This window comes from Musa acuminata, chromosome BXJ2-4 (genome assembly GCF_036884655.1).
Source record: "Musa acuminata AAA Group cultivar baxijiao chromosome BXJ2-4, Cavendish_Baxijiao_AAA, whole genome shotgun sequence".
Lineage (NCBI taxonomy): Eukaryota > Viridiplantae > Streptophyta > Magnoliopsida > Zingiberales > Musaceae > Musa > Musa acuminata.
The window spans coordinates 29,322,516-29,336,572 of record NC_088341.1 but is presented as its reverse complement, the minus strand read 5'-3'; positions in this window follow the sequence as shown (position 1 = coordinate 29,336,572).

Sequence of the window (14,057 nt, the reverse complement as noted above, 5' to 3'; positions counted from 1 at the left end):
ACGATAGCAAGGCATAAAGCAAAATGAAGTCTTGGAGTCAAGAACGCAATTTCGTTGGGAGTTCGAGAGTTCGTCGGAAGTTCGAACGTTCATCGAAGTTTTGCCGGAACTGATCGAGAAGTCCAAGAGCTTGCCAAAGAAGCTCGTCGAAACTCTCCAAGAAGATCGACGTGAAGTCTAAGAGCTTATCAGGAGTCCGCTAGAACATTGCCGAGAGATCGTCGGAAGATCGCTGGAAAAAACCTAGACTTATCGGACTTATTTAGCTTAGCGTATGCCTTAGAATTCGTAGTTAGCACATAATTGAGATTGGAATTGGGCCAACCCAATTAGGGGTCAGTTGGGCCCATGTAAAGATTGTGTTGGGGCAAGTAAAAAGGCCCAAACAGTGACCCAAGGTGGCACTGTTGACGGAAGATTTCCCTCAACAGATTAGAGGATTTCCCTCAACAGAATAAAGAGATATCCACATGTAGTTGAGGAAATCTTATCTGCTATCATGCCCCCGCAAGATGGTGCTCCTATCAAAGATGCCAATCTTGGACCGATGTAATGCAAAAAGTGGCGAGCGAGAGGCTTTGTGAGTGACTCGACTAACTGATCAACCGAATGGACATAAGAAACTCATAGTTGACAGCGGATAACTTGATCTCGCACAAAATGGAAGTCGATAGCAATATGTTTCATACAGGAGTGGAACACCGGATTAGCGCACAAATAGGTAGCTCCAACATTGTCATAATATATTGTAGGAGTAGAGTTAATGTTTAGTTCTTTGAGCAGATTTGTGACTCAATTGAGTTCTACAGTGGCAATGGCGATGGCACTATATTCAGCTTCAGTTGTAGACTGTGTAACTGTCTTTTACTTCTTAGAACTCCAATTGATTGGATTAGTGCCAAGGAAGATAATATACCACGATGTGGATGTTCGATCATCAAAGTTGCCTACCCAATCAGCATCGATAAAGGCATGAAGCTGAAGTGGAGAGTATTTACGAAGAAAGACACCATGATTGAGAGTCCCTTTAAGATATCGTTGGACTCGTTTGATTGCAAACCAATGCATAGTAGACGACCTCTACATAAACTGTGATAATTTGTTAACTACAAATGAGATGTCGGGACGGGTGAGAGCTAAGTACTATAGGGAACCAACGACTTGTCGGTATTGAGTGGTTTTCGTAGTAGGACTTCCATCAGATAATTTGAGAGAGCCACTGGCAGATAGAGGAGTTATAACCACATTTGCATCCTACATGTTTGTTTTGGATAATAAATCTTGAATGTTCTTTCTTTATGATAGAAAGAGGTCGGAAGATGTGAATGTGGCCTCTACACACAGAAAGTAGTTCAGGGGTCCTAGATCTTTGAGTGAGAATCGATTTGCCAACTGTTTGATGAATGTTTGGATTTCTACGGGGTTGTTGCCTATGATAATGATATCATCCACATAGACCAAAATATATATTGTATCGCTATAGTATTGTCTAAAAAATAATGAGGAATCAAATTTAGAGTTGAGATAGTCAACTGAAGTAAAAAAAGAGCCAAATTCAGTGTACTAAGCTCTTGGAGCTTGACGAAGTCCATAAATAGTTTTTCGAAGTTTGCAGACATGCCTTGGATACTAAGGATGAGTGAAACTGGGAGGTTGTTGCATAAAAATATCTTCAATTAGATTCCCTTGTGAAAAGACATTATTAACATCCAATTAGCGTAATTGTCAGCCCTTAGTGGTGGCGAGACTCAGGATAAGTCTGATTGTAGTGGGCTTAACAAGGAGACTAAATGTCTCAGTGAAATTAACTCCAGGTTATTGATGAAACCCTTTGGTGATGAGGTATGCCTTATATCAGGCAATAAAGCCATCGGGGTTCCACTTAACTCAAAAAACCCACTTACACCCGATGATGTTTTGTACATGATGAAAGGGTACTAGATCTCATGTTGAGTTATGGAGGAGGGCATTATATTCCTCACACATGGCGGTACATCAATGTAGAGATTTTTGAGCTTAAGTGAAGGTGGTGGGTTCAACGGTGATGGATGAGGAATTTACGATAGCATGAAGATCAAGGACATGACGATGTTTGAAAATACCACTCTTAGAGTGTGTGGTCATAGGATGGTTGGAGACTACGAGACCGTGAGGCTATGTTGTTGGAAGAAGTGGTTGAGAGTCATTGACACAGGCTGGGTTAGGTGGCGGTACGTTAGGGTCACTTGACCAAGAAGGAGGTAAAGATAACAATTGTGATCCTGAACCAAGTACTCCAATAGTCGGAGAAGAGAGAAGTGGAGTAGGAATGGGCAAATGCTAAACCAGAGGAGTGGAATAGTGTGGATCATGAGAGGAAGAACTGGACGATGTCATGGGAGGCTTGTCCGATTGGATCGGAGGTATACCCCAATGAGAAATGGTTAATGAAGTGGTCTGCATAGTAGGAGAGGTATGGTTGTGAAAAGAAAAGACAGACTCAACAAAAATAACGTGATGCGATATAAAAATTTTGTGAGTATGGAGATTATAGCAGCAAAAAGCATTATGTTCAAGAGAGTAACCTATAAAAACGCAAGGATTAGATCATGATGTTAACTTATGAGAGGCATAGGGACGCAACCATGGATAACATAGATAACCAAATACTTTGAGTTTACGAAGGTTTGAGGGTTTGTGAAATAGTGAGTCAAAGGGGGATTGGTATTATAGGACTAGCATAGGCATTCTATTAATAAGGTAGACGGCAGTATGAAAGGTTGCCATCCAAAAGTTTGAAGGCATGGAAGCCTGATGGAGAAGTGTGAGCCCAGTTTCTACTATATACTGATGTTTGCATTCGACGGAGCCAACAAGTTGAGGAGTATGCGGGGGAGACTTGAGGTGTTGGATATCACAAGCTGAGAGATAAGACGCCAGGGCTTGATATTCACCACCACCATTAGAGTAAACCATTTTGATGGTAGACTAAAAGTAGTTTTCGACTAACTTTCAAAAAGTGAGAAAGACGATCGAAACGTCAAATTTATGATGAAGAGGATATAATCATGTGTATTTAGTGAAGTGATCTATAAAAATGACATAAAATATGAATTTACCAAAATATAGGATTGGGGCAGGGCCCCAAACATCTGTATAAATAATTTCAAATGGTTTAGAGGTGGAAATGGAAGATGAGCCAAATGGTTATCGATGACTTTTATTACTAAGATATACATCACAATGCATTATAGAACTATGCGATTTAGAAATAGGAAGAGAGAAACTAGAAAGTAATTTGTGCTGAATAAGGGACGAGCGATGACTAAGTCGACGATGCCACATATCAACTAGAGCCGCAATAGAAGAATGAATAGTGGGCTGGGTTATTTGTGGAGCTGATGGCCATTCGTAAATGTTTCCTCTATTTGTGGAGCTGACGATGATGATGTCTTCATTGCCACAATAGGGATTGTGGAGAGACAGATTCTGAAGATCAAAGGTGATATGATGGGAGGCACCAGAGTCCACAATTCAATTGGGTTGGCTAGTCGTCGGAGTAGTGAGGAGATTTACCTGAGGCCAGTGTGACAGAGCAGGAAGACAAGGTCGAGACCGATAAACTTTAGTGGAGTGTCCGATTTTATTACACAACTAGCAGACGATCCATCATTAGTGGCTTGAAGGTGCAGGATACCAAGGTGGACGAGTATTGGAGTTGCCACTTTACGAGAAGTTAGGAGGATAAGGGGGATGTTGCATGGGACCCATAGGATCAAGAATACTTTTGGTGATGTTTGGAGGGTACTAAGTGTTCTTCCTCTTAGACTTATCACTGACTTGAGCTGTGAAAGACGGTCTGGGCAGTTTGTCCGCACGCTTCAAATATATCTCATAGTCAATCAACTTGTCATAGAGTTCTTCAAAGGAGATTGGTGAGTCGCGTGCTCGAATTGCAACCGCCAACTCCTTATAGTCGTCTCCAAGACCATTTAGGGTATGGATGATGATCTCCCCGTCACATAGGGAATGACCTATCAATGCTAAGTCATCGATGATAACTTTGATATTTTGTAGATAATCAGTGATAGTACTTCCCTCTTGTTTGGTCACTATCAGCTTGAATAGAAGACTGAGCTTGCGAGTACGCGAATGATTCACCATGCATCGACAGCAGTCACATATGTAGAAATCAATAGAGTGATGAGACGATCTTGACGCAACCATAGTTTGTGAGCTAGATTAGGTACAGCATGGCTGGCGGACAATTGAAGGAGCCATCAACGTAACCTAGCAAGTCGTATCCAAATAAGAGATTAGAAAATTAAGCCCGTTAGGATGCATAGTTGCCACCCTTTGATAACTTGAAAGGTATTAGTATGGCTGCATTGATGGAGATAAGCCCTGTAGGAGAAGAACTGTGAGTCCCTGCAGAAATAGGAATTGAAATATAAAAAAAAAATAACGAAGACATCCTAGCCTCCTTTTTTTTTTTTTACTGTAGTGTTTCACGGTAGATGGAGGAAGTGGGGGAGGAAATGAGTGAGAAGAGTAGCTGCTCTACAATTGCAGATTGCTACGGCTGCTGTTGCAGAAGCTCCTGCTACAGCGAGTGAGAAGAGTAGTTGCTGCTACAGCTACAGATTGCTGCGGCTGCTGCTGTAAGAACTATAATCATTCCTGCTATCGCAAGAAAGCAGTGATGGCTGTGCGGCAAGGATGGCAACAATGGCACTTCTCGCTTGAGCGAGATACGGGAACGAGGAGGAGAGATTGTTGGTCGGGGAGTAGTTGCGAGGATGGCGGCCACCATGGCAACGTAAGCAAGGTTCTTGCAAGGGCGAGAGGTGGCCGAGCAGTCAACAAGTTCAAACCAGCTATGGTGCTCCGAGAGGCAGCGAGTGACGGAGTTAGAGAGGTGGGAGAAGAAGCCCATAGGCACCGGAGGAGAGGTAAGCAATGACACTACCCTTTCCAACCGAACAAGAAAGAGGAGGAGGTGGCGGGAGAGGAATCACCGGTCTTCTGCAGTGGAGGAAGTCAACACCAGTCCTTCCGACTTCCACACTGACACCCAGAAGAGCAACAGAAGGCTTCGGTAGAGCTGCCTACATTCACAAGGGAGAATGCTTTGATACCATGTTAGAAAAGAGATAGAAAAGAAATCACTGAAGAAGCTTGATTGTATTCACATTTCCCTCTCCTATTTATATAAGTTAGGAAGGAGGATTTCTCTTAACAGATTAGAGGATTTCCCTCAACAAAGTAGAGAGATATCCATATGTAGTTGAGGAAATCTTATCTGCTATCACCGTCATGGCACAATCTCTGAGACTATGTCAGGCGGTGGTATCGCCAGACTGGGTGGTGGTACCACCTAGTGCAGTGTTAGTGTCAGACTTATAGGGAATCAAAAGTAACAGCAATACAAGAATCAAAAGATTTGAACCATTTTCCAATTGAAAAACTTATAGGGTCTTTGATAACCTATGAAATGACGTGCAATGCACGTGAAGAACTCAAGAACAACCTTCCAAAGAACATGAAGGATTTGACACTTCGAACAATAGAATACCACTTGAGTAATGACTCAAGTGATGATGATGATAGCCCTGAACTTCTCAAGCTTAAAAAATTCTTAAAACACGAATTAAAGAAGAAAATTAAACTTAAAAAGAATGCAACTACTTGCTATGAACGCAATAAGAAGGAAGCAATTTGGGATGAATCGAGCACATCGAATGACGAGGAGAAAATTAACAAAGGCGAGGTGGCAAACTACGCCTTAACGGCTTTCGACGATGAGGTAATCAAAATCTCCTTAGTTTATTTCAAAATTACATGATGCTTTTCATGAGTTACTTTTAATTTTGTTTACAAAAATTATTTTTCTTAAAAATTACATGTTTAATAATATAATAAAAATATAAAAATTATGATCATGCTAGTAATTTTGAAAATAATAATAAAAATTACATGCTTTGTGATAAAGGAATAAAATATTAGATTTAAATCCAATAATAATCCTATGTATGTTTTTCAAGAAGACATAATGTGTATCTTGATGATTTTCAATTTTGATTGAAACCATGCTTGATGTCTTAATGAAAATGTAATGATGATTTGAGATCATGCTTAATTAGTTTATCTTTTGAAATTATGCATGATGATTTTTATGATTTATGGATTATCAATTTTTACCGTAATGAAAGTGACATTTTTTATTTTAAAAATTATACATATTTTTGTTTAGTATAAATGACAAAGGCAGGCTCATATGAAATAAATCACATGAATTGAAACAACTATAAAGAGGAAAATATTTTTCTCGAAATTTTTTTTCTCTCTATCTTATCAAGTTTTGAATAAGAGATTGATAAATCTATTTTCTTTTGAATCTCTTGAAGTACGAAAGTGATTTTGATGATTTGATGATTTAAATTTGAATAAATTTTTATCTAAATCATGATCTTAATTACTTAATATTTATAAATTAAGATTTATTATGAATAAATATTTTTTTATTAATCGTTCTCCTACGATTCTACTTGGTATTTTCTTAAGAGGAGATTTTCTAAATGAATCATGATTTTTCTTGTGTGTTCTTGGATTTATTACTTGCTTTTTTTTTTAATCAAGATCTCTTCTTTGTACTCTTATTTTTTTTGGGTATTTTATTTAATAGAAGATTTACTATATGAATCATGTCTTTTGGTATTCACATGATCTTATCCTTCAGGATATGATTTTGATGTATAATTCCTTATATTCATGAAGTGTTTATCTCATCACCCAATTAATTTTTCTTAATATTCTTTATGTGATGATATGAAATTATGCATAAAATACTCATGATATTATGTTGATGCATATAAATGAGAATTTATTATTTATATATTGCATGATATAATTGAATTATTATTGTTAAAAAAAGAGGAGATTATTAGCTTGCACATTGCAAAAGAGAACAAAAAAAAAAATATGCTAGCTTGAATGATAAAACATGAGATTATGTTTATAATGCAAATTTATTGTTCTCATATGTAAAGATTGATAAAAAGGGAAAATAATTACAATATTGTATTCTTCCCTTCTATTTGACAATGACATAGGAGGAGAAAATTTTGCTAGCTTGCTAGTTAGCTTGCATACTTCAAGAAGCAAAAAGCTTGCTCATCTCAAAAGATACAAAAATCTTGCCAACTTTCATGTGTGTAAAATTTGACAAATTATAAGGAGAAAAACTTGCTAGCTTGCTTGCACATCTAAAGAGAAGCAAAAATTACAAATGTACATATTGCAAAGAGAGGCAAAACTTATTAGTTTGCTCATCTCAAAAGCAAGAAACCTATCTTGCATTTGCTTTCGAAATATTACTAGCTTACACTTTCTAAAATGATGAAAATACTTTTTGCTAGCTTGTATATTGTAGAACTTGCTATCTTACTACCTTGCATATCTAAAACATGATAGCTTGCATATTCTAATATGATGTAGCACTTGCCAAATTTTTGCTAGCTTGCATAAAACTGAAGATTATATTTATTATGCAATGATTTGAACTAATATCTCAAACACTTGATAGTTGCACTTCTCTTTTTTGTTGATGACAAAGAGGGAGAAGTATGATGTTATATATAAGTTTATGATAACATGTTACTTGGATTTTTGAATCCAAGAGTTCTATCAATATGACATATTGATTGGGGGAGTTTGTTTAAACTTCGTCATCAATTGATTGTCATCATCAAAAAGGGGGAGATTGTTGAATCTCGGATTTTGATGATAAAACCAATTGATAAGTGTTTATGATTTGATCTATTTTTTGAGTGACGCAGGATGCTTTGATCAGGGAGAGACAATTAAAGCAGGAAGAATCATATTGGGTCGGAGAAAAACATGTCAGAAGATTGGACGTCACGCCGGAAGATCAGTCGACGGATCGACAGAAGGCTTCGGGCCATGGTTTCAGGTATCAGGCCAAGAAGAGAGGATATTGCGCTAAGGATATCAGAGTTGCGGAGGTCAACTGGCCAATTGGGCACTAGACCGCAAGAGAGGAAAATGCGTCGAAGAATCAGATGAAGCGTCAATGGACCAATGATATGTCAAACAATATGATTCATGCTTAGTAATAATTGTCTAGATCGAAGTGTGTTTTATGTGTGTAGGATTAACTATGATAGTAAGGCATAAAGCAAAATAAGTCTCGGAGTCAAGAACGCGATTTCGTTGGGAGTTCGAGAGTTTATCAAAAATCCAAACGTTCGTCAGAAGTTCTATCGGAATTGATCGAGAAGTCCAGGAGCTTGCCAAAGAAGCTTATCGAAACTCACCAAGAAGATCAACATGAAGTCCAAGAGCTTGTCGGGAGTCTATTGGAATATTGTCGAGACATCGTCGGAAGTTCGTCGGAAGATCGCTGGAAGCTCGTCGGAAGAAACCTTGACTCATCGGACTTATTTAGCTTAGTGTATACCTTAGAATTCGTAGTTAGCATATAATTGGGATTGGAATTGGGCCAACCCAATTAGGGGCCAATTGGGCCCATGTAAGGACTATGTTGGGCCAAGTGAAAAGGCTCAAGCAGTGACCCAAGAGGTGCCACCGTCGTGGCACAGTCTCCGAGACTTTGTCAAGCGGTGGTATCATCGATCTGGGCAGTGGTACCACCCAGACACAGTCTCCAAGAGGATGTCAAGCGGTGGTACCGCCAGACTGGGCGGTGGTACCGCCTAGTGCAATGTCAGTGTTAGACTGACATTGGCGGTGGTACCGCCTAACACAGGCTGTGGTACCGCCCGTACCCAGGAAACCCGAGATGAGATATTTTTAGGCTCCAAGTTTGAATCAACTTGAAGCCTATAAATACCTCTCTCATCCTTGGTTAACACACATAAGCACTGAGAGTTTAAAAGTGAGAAAATGCTATAGAAATCACTTGAGAAATCCCCTCCTCTAACTTAAACTTAGAATTCTAATTTAGAGAGGAGTGTGTGCTTGTAAAGGTTGTCTTCTAAACCTGTGAAAAGGAGAAGAGAGGTGTAAAAGGGTAGTTGATCTTTGTTCATTGAAAGAAGATCGATAATGGATGCCGGTGGCCTCGACGGAAGAGGAATCGGCGGAGTGGATGTAGGTCACAACGATCGAACCACTATAACTCGATTTGCATTTACTTCTTGTAATTTACTTTAAACTGCAAACTGCCTTCTCATTACTTGCTATGCTCTTCTATATACTTTCAATTTTAAGCATCTTTCCAAAATTGGTTTTATCATATGAAACAAAATTTTCGGAACCAACATAATTTTTACCGCTGCACTAATTCACCCCCCCCCCCCCCCCCCTTCTTAGTGCCGACTCATTCCTAACATTACTTTCTATCTTGTAAGATTTATCCTATTTTTCCTTATGAAATTTTTGAATCTTTTTATAAGAATTGTCATGTCTTCATTATCATCACTTGAGCTTTCACTCGAGTAATCTTCTTTAGATTTGAAAATAATATCCTTTTTTTTCTTCGAAAGGATTTCATCTTCTTCGTTGCGTGTTTTGTATGTCATTTCATAGGTCTTTAGAGATCCTATGGGTTGGCTATTTAAATGTTTAGCTTCTTAGATTGTCATTATCTTTGGATCCAAGCTTTTAGGAAGAGACCTTAAAATTATACTCAATAATTCAATATTTGTATAGGTTTTACCAAAAGCTTTTAATCTATTAATAACATCCGTAAAATAAAATATATGTACATGTCACTAATAGATTTACTTAGTTTCATTTTAAATAACTCATAACTATAAACAAGAAGATTAATTTTACATTCATTTACTCTATAGGTTCCTTCATGTGTGACTTCAAGGATATGCCATATGTCATGTGTGGTATCACAAGTAGAAACTCGATTAAATTTATTTTTATCTAGGGCATAAAATAAAACATTCATAGTTGTAACATTTAGAGATTTTTTTTTTCAAATTCATTCTATTCGTCCATCGGTTTAGAAAATTTTTGAAATCCAAACTCGACAGCATTTCATACATCAAGCTCAATAGAAAATAAGAAAATCCTTATTCATATTTTCTAATAGGTGTAGTCTATTCCATACATAGGAGGATGAGTGACGGAGTGACCCTCTTGATTATATAGAAAAGCCATTAGGTCTGTCTTACATGTTAATCCAATTGAGAGAATCTTACTCTATATCGAAAAATCTATTTCAAAACCAACTTTAAAGCTTGATCGTAAAATCTATATCAAAAATATAGTTAACCAAATATTGAGTGTGAGCAAGATTTGTAAGTAAAGTGAATAATAATAGGTAAGCAATCATAAACAAAATTTACAAGTAAGTGAAGGAATGTAAACCAATTTATAGTGGTTCAATCTTCCCTACCTATGTTCACTCTTGATTCCTCTTCTCTCGAGGCTATTAGCTTTTACTACCGATTTTCTTTCCAATATGCAAAGATCGACTACCCTTGTTATAACTTTTCTCTTTTTTACTAGTATAAGAGAGAACCTTTACACTCACTCGTTTACAACACATCTTTCACATCTTACAACTTAGTATCATAACTAAACTTAAGAGAGAGAAAGAGACCCAAACAATGTTTAGAGAGATAGAGAGAGCTATAGTACTTTACAAACTCAGGAATAGATAATCTATCAATGAAGCTTGAGTAAGGTATTTATAGGCCCCAAAAGATTTCAAAAATAGAGCTAAAAAATTTAAATCCTCAAAATTTTGAGATATGGGAAGTATTATTGATGACACTGGGCGGTACTACTATCACAATTTTGGACTCTAACGGTATTACCATAGCAAAATTTAAATTTTAGGTAATGTTTGTCGGTTAACTCAAGTGGTATTATCGCTCGGCCTAGTAGTACCATCACTCATGCCTACTTTAGGCTATCAGTTTGGCTTTATAATAAGCCCAATTCAATTCAATTTCAAGCCTAATGACTTTCTTGATAAGTTGACATTGTTTCAACCAAATATCAACTCAAATTAACCCAAAATGACCATGATCAATATTTTAACAAATCAACCACATATCCAGCATATTTACAAAACTTTCAGCATATTGTATGCTCTTCCAAAATATCGTTTGATCTTTCGGCATTTCATCCGAACCTCCAATACATCATCTTTTCTTTTGGCATATCACCCATTCTACTAGTATGTCGACTTTCCCATGATATCCAATCTTCTGGTATAATATTCAATCCTTTTGGTATGATTCTTGAACCTATAGCACAAAGTTCGATATTTGACACATTGACTAATCCTTTGACTCGACATCCAATGTTTGGCACAACAATCTTTTGATGCAACATCCGATTCTCTTGCTCGATAGTTAGCCCTTCACTGATCCAAGTTCATGATCAATGTACTTCCTACGTCATGTATCTCAAAAACATATTTAATCTAATAAACTCATCAATTAATTTCATCGTTAAATTTTGAGATTCAACAAACACTTGGTGTGTAAAGAAAGAAAATAGAGGAAGAAAAAATAAGGATTTTAAAAGGTAAAAGAATAATCATAAGTCTACAAACTCATCAATGGGTTGGATAGGGCTTTGGTTATATGTCCGAGGGATGGTGTAATATCTTTAGTATTCTTACATTTTATTTGATGAAAGTACTAGGTGAAGATTGGGCTTATACCTACCTTTGGAACCCATTTTATATACGACCATTTAGCTAGTTTCGAAGAGTCTTTTGTGTCTAATAAAAGTTAGTTGCTTTGTATTGCTTGTGATCCTGAGTATCTTACCTTTTTCACGAGTAATGATAGCATATCATTTAGACATTTTCTTTTATAATATTTCCTTCTATGTAGGTCCTTTGTAGACTACATAAGGTTAAGGTATAGATTGACCTTCGTGGACGAATATCACTTAGGTGTCACACACTTAAGGTAATTTCAGCTAAGATCGCACACTTTAGGTAATCCCAACTAAGAACATGATAGCTGGGGACTCCTAATCGGTGAAATATTCTCAATTCGAATTGCTTCGGGCTTGAGTGTTTAGACTTGCAGAACTTGGACTTGAGATGGGTTGATTGTCCCTCATCACATATCTGTAAAAGTTTTTAGAATTATTTTAATCTCTTCATGAGTCTACATTTTTTTTTAAATACTCTCTTTCTGTTTTTTTTTCTTACAATGCAAAGATTTTTTTTATCCCTTCGGCTTGTATGGTTTGGAAATACAACGGTGGAAATACAAAAAAAAGTTGGGCTTTCCTTCATTTCATATGTACAGTTATCTATAGATTATCAAATCTAAGATGCATGATTCTGTGCTAGATTCTTAGATACATCATGACGCAACGCATGTTGACAGCGATCTCAAGGCTAGAAGAGCCAGTGGTGATATGCTGAAAAGGTGCCTAATATTTTCTTTAGACAGGCTTTTATATTTGTCTGTGTAGAGTGCATGCACTTGGGGAGCGTTTAGTTACCCGTAAGTGGAAATCTTGCAAACCTATTTGTAGCAAGGAGTCATTTGCAGACATTTTACTGTCCGCAAGCAAGCCATTTACAACATATGAACATATAATTAAACTTATGATTGAAATGTTTCATCTCATAGTTGCAGGATGAATCGTAAGTCAAAGCTTAATTTAATTATTTTTTTGACTTTCTCTTCGCACTTTGTCCCCTTCAACTCTATCGCGTTCACAGTTGTCTATCCTCCTCTTGGTTCTCTTCCAATAACTGCAAGTATCAACCATACATTTAAGCATTAAGCCAGCTGTTCTTCCAGTTACTACTTGCAGTGTTTAGTCCCGGTGAAGATAGATAAAAAGACAATATTCAGCCTTCTGTTTGATTGCCGACGACCTCCTAATTGTAATCTGTGTGTCATTGCATTTTGATCCCTTTGGTTCTATTTCGAGGTAAGCCACTTTTCTCTATTATCTTGGTTTGCTCCTCTATCTCCATTTCTTTCTGATAGCAAATCATACAAATAACAATGAAAAGAGTTTCTGTCAGTCGTCCTACTATGTTACACTGTTTCTTGAGCAGAAAACCTTGTCCATTATTTTCTTCATGTAATGGTGATCTTAAGAGGTTTGATCACTTTTATTGTGGTTTAAGAGATGTTAATGTTACAACGGAAACAATCTAATCACCTCTTGCTTCCAAATTTGATTTCTTCTCACCATCTCCAGGTTTTGGTTGAAAAGCTTTAGAAATTGATCAATGATGTGTCTGTCCAAGACAAACTCGATCAGGATTAGTATATATCAAATTTAGCACCAATTCAATTCAGAAACTTAGACTTTTAGGTTGTGGGTCAAATTCAGTAATCCATTTCTTTCAAACCTTAGCGATGTGTGATTCTTCTTTTAGTCTTATCTCCTTTCCTATTACACATATAAATATTTCTCTAGAATTTATATTATATTATATTCAAAATTCTCTAGAATTTTGAAGAAAATTTAGCTTAGTTTACCATCGGGCAAAAGATATCTCAGTACATGATTTAATGTGATTCTTAGTAGCGTCGTTCGAATTCGTAAACAAAGTGGAACTACATCGAAGCAGAACAAGCAAGAATAAGCTAGCCAGTGGCTTTTCTTCCTCAAACTTCTGGGCAGCAGAATCTAGAAAAGACTTGGGATTTACCATCCACAGCTTGGATTCTTGGAGATTTGAATGTGTCAAGCTTGATGAAACTTTTAAATTCAGGGACTTGAATAAGTTCAAAAATTGGCATAACTGCAACACAATGTTGATTGATCATTGAACTTTTATGGACTCAGCTGTCATAAGCAGAAACATTCAGACTTTGAAACTCTGGACACATCATGTACCTCATATGTGTCATGTACCTCACTTCATGAGCTGAATGAACAGGAAGTGGGAAGCTCAGATCGTATTTCCCGGAGTAGTAGAAGAAGAAGGTCCAGATTGTTCAAACGATGCAGGGGAAGAACAGCAGGGGAAGTGGACCGTCGCCGCTGGTTCCCGTCTTACTGATCCTGATCTTATGCTTATTGATCGGTGGCCCTGTCGCATTCGGCATTACAGCGATGCTAATTAGAGGAGCAAAAGTGGA